Source organism: Phascolarctos cinereus, unplaced genomic scaffold (genome assembly GCF_003287225.1).
Source record: "Phascolarctos cinereus isolate Bilbo 61053 unplaced genomic scaffold, phaCin_HiC Scaffold_4;HRSCAF=312, whole genome shotgun sequence".
NCBI classification, from domain to species: domain Eukaryota; kingdom Metazoa; phylum Chordata; class Mammalia; order Diprotodontia; family Phascolarctidae; genus Phascolarctos; species Phascolarctos cinereus.
The window spans coordinates 661,070,290-661,077,534 of record NW_027555847.1 but is presented as its reverse complement, the minus strand read 5'-3'; positions in this window follow the sequence as shown (position 1 = coordinate 661,077,534).

Here is a 7,245-nt window from a genome sequence, read left to right as displayed (position 1 = left end):
ACACCTTCCCATCCCAGCCCCACCTCGAATGTTTTTCCCCCCTAGGTCAAGCCCCACAGTTCTCCGCCCCGCATAAAGGGAAGCATCTGTGGACCAGCCTTGCACACCCAGCCTCCCAAGCATGCAAACCCTGTCTGCCCCACCGGGAGACAGGAGGTCCTACAGCTGCACCTTCTTCCTTCGGCTGGTTGGAATAGGATGAGCACTGGACTTGGAGTCTGAAGACTTGAGTTCAAATACCCACAACTGCCGCTTTATAAACGGAACCTCTCTCTGCCTCAGTTTCCTACCATGAGGGAGTAGCACTAGATAATCCCGGAATCGAAGGCGGTCACAGTCGGGGAGGCAGACTTGTGCTTGACCTTACCACAGTTACTCCTTGCCCCTGCGATATCACTGGGGGCACCCTGGGGCCAGCTGGGAACAGCCCTTGAGTATCTGCCAGCTCCAGGCCTAGGCTGGGCAATGAGCCCGGAGCTGCAAAGGCCCCCGGGACGGGGGAGGAGAGGTTGGAGACCAGAGCCGCTCTCTCCGCGCGCCCAAAGGGAGCAAACAAAGAGCCGAATCGGGCTGAGGGAAGGCTCCTCGGAGGGGGGAGGAGAGAATAACTAACTCCCTTTGACCAATTGGTTTCAGTTTATAGTTTTCTCCAGGGCTGGAATCCCTGGGAACTGGAGTTGAGGTTAGTGTTTGGGAGATTTCTTTTTGTTTGGTTTTGTTTTGCTGGGGTTTGTTGTTGTTTTTATTACTTCGATAGCTCTTTGAAACTCAGCCGCGGAGGAAAGAGAAAGAAGCAATGCTCAGAATGTTGACGCTGGAAGGAACCCGAAACAGAGAGCACAGATGGCTACAGATCAAAGGCAGCACTTTGTAAAGCTTAAAACATACACAAATGTGAAATTATTATATTATACATATGTCATTATTATTTTATTAGTGTGGATAACTATTATTAGGAACAGCCAGGGGGTGAAATGGAAAGAGTGCTGGACTTGGAGCTAGGAAAACCTGAGTTCAAATCCAGCCTCAGACACTTAATATCTCTGTGACCCTGAGCTAACCACAACTTCTCAGACTCAGTTTCCTCGTCTGCAAAATGGGGACAATTGTAGCGTCTACCAAGTATTTAAATTATAATAAACCGTTATTTGATTTATAGGTCAAATGAAATAGCATATGTAAAGTACTTTGCAAACCTTAAATCTCAACATAAGCGGCTATTATAATTGAGCTATTAATGTCAGAGCTGAGTTAAACTTTGAACATGGATTGTCTGAAATGAATGTAAGAAAACAGAAAGAGGCTTGGGAGAGATGTGGGCTTTAAGAGACTTCTAGGAAAGAGTGAGGCTGGTCACTATCAACAGCATTTAATAAAGCACAGTGAAAATAAGCCCTGGGGATACAAAGGAAGGCAGAAACAGTCCCAGACCTCGAGGAGCTCACACTCAAATGGGGGGAAGACAGATATCTATGTATATATAAGATATATACAGAATAGATAGAAGGAAATTTGGGTAGTGGGGTGGGGGAGCTGGAAAGGCCTCCTAGAGAAAGTGACATTTGAGCTGAGTCTTGAATTAAGAAGTGAAAGTGAAGAAGGAAAACACTCCAGCTTTGGAGTTTGATTGATTTACTCAATCCAGTCACTTTACCCCACTTAAAGAGATGATGCCTAATCAATCCATTTCAATCATGATCCTTAAGACTAAGTGTGAAAGGTCTTTGAAAGCCTTTTGAAGTCTCTTCCTAGTGGCTGGGGGATTTGATTCCATTGTCCCAATTCTACATAAAAGCATCTTGTTAGCTACAACTGAGGAAGTTCAGGAATTGCAGCAAGGGTGGCTTTCTAGTACATGCCAGAGGAAGAGCCGCTTGGGTTGAAGCAAGGACTTGGCTTCTAATTTGTACAGATCTCTTTCCACCTTCCCTTTGTCCAGAGGAGGACCTTGTGAGCTCCAAAAAGTCCAGATGATATTGGACCTCCCATCTTCTCTGCAATGTATTAGCAGCATCCCTGGATTTGCTGACAGCAGTGTCTGTATCAGGAGTCAGGAACAGAATGGACACAGGTTCAGAATGCTTATGGGGAACTTCTTGTATCCCCCATAAATGGAAGAAAAGGTCTTCTAGCAACCAGGAGTTATGTATTAGTCCCTTGCCACATATGCCCTTTAAACTTGAGCCCACTTTCCCCCTGGACTCTTTATATACTCGTAGGAGAATGTGTCACACACTTTTGGGGATGTTTTGTACCAACTATTTTGCTGTACCACCTTAGCAAATACCCTTGTCTAAAAAGCTACTTAAGGCTGACTGACTAAATGATTCTCAACTGCGAATTTTGGGGTGAAGCACCAAGCCTCCCTACTAATGAAATTAGAAAAATCACTCAGAATTAGACTAAAACCCTGCAGCATATAGCCTTACTCCAGGACCTAAGATAGCTTGTGAGAGCAGGAGTTGGGATAAGGATCCCCAGGGCTTAAATGGACTGACTATACATGAAGAATAGAGTGCAGTGGGAGAAGAGCAGCAAGGAGCACAGTGTGGCTGGATTGGAAGTAAAGTGTAATAAGGATGAAAACGTAGGAAAGGACTAGGTTAAGAAGAGCTAGCTTTACATGCCATACACACACAAAGAAATTATATTTGATCTGGAGGTAATGGGGAGCTACTGGAATTTATTGAATAGGAGGGAAACATAGTCAGACCTGGTTTTTTAGGAAACTAATTCTAGCAGGTAAACAGAGGAAAGATTTGAATGGGGAAAGATTTATGGCAGGGAGACCAATTAGCTGGCTATTGAAATAGTCCAAGAGAGTATCAGTGAATATATATTTATTAAGCACTTTCTAGCTTCAAGACACTGTGCTAAGTACTAGGGCTACAAAGAAAGGTCAAAACGAGCTCTGTCCTCAAGGAGCTCATAATCTAATGAGGGAGACAACATTCAAATAATTACATACTTATAAGATAATGCAGTGGAAATGGGAGGTAATCTCAGAAAGAAGGTAGTGGGACCAAGAAAGGCTTCGTACCTTTTATCTGTCCTGAAGGAAGACCTAGAAGCCAGGAGGTAGATTCGAGGAGGTAGAACAGGCAGTGAAAAAGGATGGAGGCTAGCAATAGAATCACATGAGAGCAACAGCTAGATGACCAGTGTTGCTGGACAGTAGAGTATGAGAAGGGATGTGAAATGTAAGAAAACTGTAAAAGTAGAAAGGTTAAGTTGTGATGGGTTTTAAAAGCCAAATAGAGGATTTTATATTTTGTCTTGGAGGTGACAGAGAACTAATAGAGTTTATTGGGAGGGGGTGAAGGCATGCTATGGTCAGAACAGTGTCTTAAGAAGATCATTTTCAAAAATGAGCGAAAGATGGAAGGGAGTGGAGAAAGACTTGAAGGAGGGAGGCTAAAAGGAAGGTTACAGCAACAATAAAAGCATGAGGTTATAAAGGAATGAATTAGAGTTGTGCTTATGAGTGGAATGGAGAGTGAGTGGAGAAAAGGGGGAAATTGAGTGTTTGAGGATTACACAGAAATTGTGAGAATTTAAGTGACTAAGATGATAACGCTGTCCTCCAACAACAGCAGAGAAGTTGCGAAGAGGGTAGCGCTGGGGGAAGAGTGAAGATAACAGTCCAATCTTGAACACGTGGAGTTTGAAATGCCCATGAGATAGCCAGTTTCAAATGTCCAAAAGGCTGTTTATGATAAGGGACTGAAATTCAAGAGGAATGCAAGACTGGACAGACAAAATCTGGGAGTCATCTACATAGAGATGATAATTAAAGCCTTTGGGAGGTGATGAGATTTCCAAGTGAGATAGTAAAGATATAAAACCGGGCTGAAGCCTAGGCCCTCAGGGACACCCATGGATAGAAGGTATGACATGGATGAAGATCTAGCAAAAAAGATTGAGAACAAATAGTCAGACAGGTAAGAGGAGAACCAGAAAAAAATCTGTAGAGAGTATCTAGGAAAAGTGTTCAACAATGTCATATGCGATAGCAAGGTCAAGAGAGGTGAAGAATGAGAAAAGGTCACTATTTCAGTTGAATGATGAGGTCAGAGAACTAGAGCATAGAAGGTTTTAAAGGATTGGACCTTTGTTCTAGTTATGTATTTTAAAAATTTCCTTTCCTTTGTATTTGAAGGCTGTATCAATAGCATGTTTGTATTTGCAGGTTTTTATGAGTGGCACATACCTCCCACGATTGTTGTAAAGATAAAATGAGATAACATTTGTAAAGCACATAGCACAGTGCCTGGAACATAGCAGGAGCTATATAAATGTTTGCTATTATTGTTATTAGCTATTAGGGTCTTTCTTCTGATCCCCTGTAGACCTTGTTGTTTCTGAATCTAATTGTTCAATTTAATCACTATGTGTCTTGGAGTTCGTAGCCTTGAGAGTTTTTTTTGGGGGGGGCGGGAGATCTATAAATTCTTTGAATTGACATTTCATTTTCCATGTTCAGAAGTTCTGGGCAGTTCTCTTCTATGATTTCCTACATTACTTTGTTAAAGTTTTTTGAACCTGTCATGTTCTTCTAGGAGACCTATGATCCTTAGGTTGTCTCTACACATCCTGTTTTCTAAATCAGCACACTTTGCTTCTATATTAGGTATATTTTACTTTTGGCTTCTTTTCTCTTAGATTATCCTTTACTTCTATGAATTTGCATTCCTAATCTATTGTTCTTTCTTTTGTCTCTTTGGTGAGTCTTGCCCTTGAAGATTCCGGTTTTTTCTATTCTGTCCATTATTTTTTATACACAGGCCATAAATTCTGCTCTCATAATTCTAATTTCTCTTTTGAACCACTGAGGAACAGCATATTCTCCATGTTCTCTTCACATTCCATAAAGTCCTCTGCCTCATCAAGAGCTGGATCATTTTTCTTTGTTTTGCAGTATTTATTCATAGATGCCTGAACTAATTTACTAGCTCTGCAGGCCATATTACCATCTACTACTTCTGTTTTCCTCATTGGTTTATCTGCTTATGTTCAAGGTGTTTGAATTTTCAACTTCCTGAAATCTTTGGTAATTTCAGTCTCCCCCCCCCCCATTTTCTCCCATCACTCACTTTCTGACTCCCTTCCCTCTGATTGTGGTTTCTAAGTGTCTCAGTCTTCTCTCATATTGGGTAATTCATGGTTCATTAGCCTAGGTCTCTGACCCAAGTGACTTTTGAGTGGTCAGAACTGGCCCCAGATAGACACTGTGCTCTTTCCCTCAGGTTTAGCAGAATGCTGCATATCCTCTCCACACACACAGTGACTTGTCCTGCTTTCCTGTCCTACTCTCTCTGTTCCTTAGTTTGTTTAACCTGGCACTGGCAGTTTGGAGCTTTGCAGCACTGATGCTATGGTGCTTCATCCTTGGCAATCTTTTGTTCCTCATGGACTACAGCTATACTGGCTGTCTGTAATGGTCAGGTCAAATTTACACAGTCTGGAGCTAGTACTAGAAAGGGGGGGGGGACAGGAGTTTGAGTGATTGGTTGTGTTATAAGCCTGTGTTGTGTCCTTGAATTTGCTAGAAGTAGGGAAGGGGTGCTAAGTGAGCTCAGGATCAGTGAGCATCAGTTCATGGATTTGAGATTGTTTTTCTAACCATTTGGAATCTAGGTGTTCTAGACCATGGAGACAGCTGAAGTTACTTTATCTTTGCTATATAATTTCTATTTTGGAGAGGTCTGAGAAATTATGGGGATCCTCCATCTTGTTGCTTACATGACCTTGACTTTTTAGAAGATATTTTTTAATACAAGATGTTGCTCACGTGATCTAGACTTTTTAGAAGATACCTTTTTTTTTTTTTGGTGAGGCAATTGGGATTAAGTGACTTGCCCAGGGTCACATAGCTAGTAAGTGTTAAGTGTTTGAGGCCGGATTTGAAATCAGGTCCTCCTGACTCACAGGCCAGAGCTGTATCCACTGTGCCACCTAGCTGCCCCTAGAAGATACTTTTTAATACAAGGTGTGGACTTCCCCAACAATATTAAATTTGGAATAATTATTGACTAAGTCATAGATAATGTTGATTTGAGCTGCACTTTTAGGCTTGGCTTTTAAAAGGAGGGTAGACACAGATACAGAGAATGAACGGAGACTAGCACTGACAAAGAGATAATAATAAAAGGAAGAGATACACAGAAATAACTCATTGATTCATTCCACATATATTTGGTAAGTGTTTGCTCTATCCTGTACACTCTGCTAGGTACTGGGTATATAGAGACAAAAGATAAAAATACCTGATATCAAGAAATTGCCATTCTATTTGGGGGAAATAATATATAAACACTGAAGTAAATATAAAATACACACATTGCCCATATGAGCTCGGAGGATCTTTATCCCAACACCCACTCTCACAAATTAAACTCAGATCCTGGAGCAAGGCTACATCTCCCCTCAAAGTTCTAGTCAAACCCATACCGGAGGAGTCAGGGGTGATTTTCTAATGCTGTTGGCTAAATCTTCCACTGGTATGCTTCCTGTCCTGTCTCCCCCCCCCCCCCCGCCCCGCTTCCTCTCCACTCCCCAGTATTAGCAGTCAAGAATCAGTTAGTCAGCCAGCCTTAAGTGGCTGTTAGACAGGGGTATTTACTAAGGTGGTATAGCAAAATAGTTGGTATAAAACACCCCCCAGAAGTGTGTGACACGCTCTCCTACAAATACATAAGAAGTCCAAGGGAGAAGTGGACTCACGTTTAAAGAGTGTATGTGACAAAAGGGTAATGTTTGGCTCCTGATTACTAGAAGTCATTTTCTTCCATTCATGGGGTGCACACGTTCCCCTTAAGCCTATTGAATCTTTGTGCAGACTGTTCACGACTACTGTCAACCAGACGGAAATGGCCTCTAACCTGTGGGTGGCTGGAGCCAAACAGAAGTTTAATTTCAAAGCAAGGGAGATGGCTGGAAAGCAAAGACATATGTGCTGGAGCCCCACCCGTAGGGGGAGGGGTCTTTACCAGACAGACCTGAGACAAATCGGATCACCAGAGGGCCCCAGAGTTTTCCTTCTAAAGAATGGTGAGCTTGACCAAGGCGGAAGCTCGGAGGATCGGAGCAGGGAGAAGGCCAGAGGACTCACCAGATGAGGCAGGGGTTAGACTTATGAGAAATAAGTCTCCAGTGGTGCCTAGTCCATTCCCACTGGTACCACAGAGTCCAATGACCCCAGTTCCGTGTCCAATTCACTTCTGACACCAATTGATGTCAACTGGA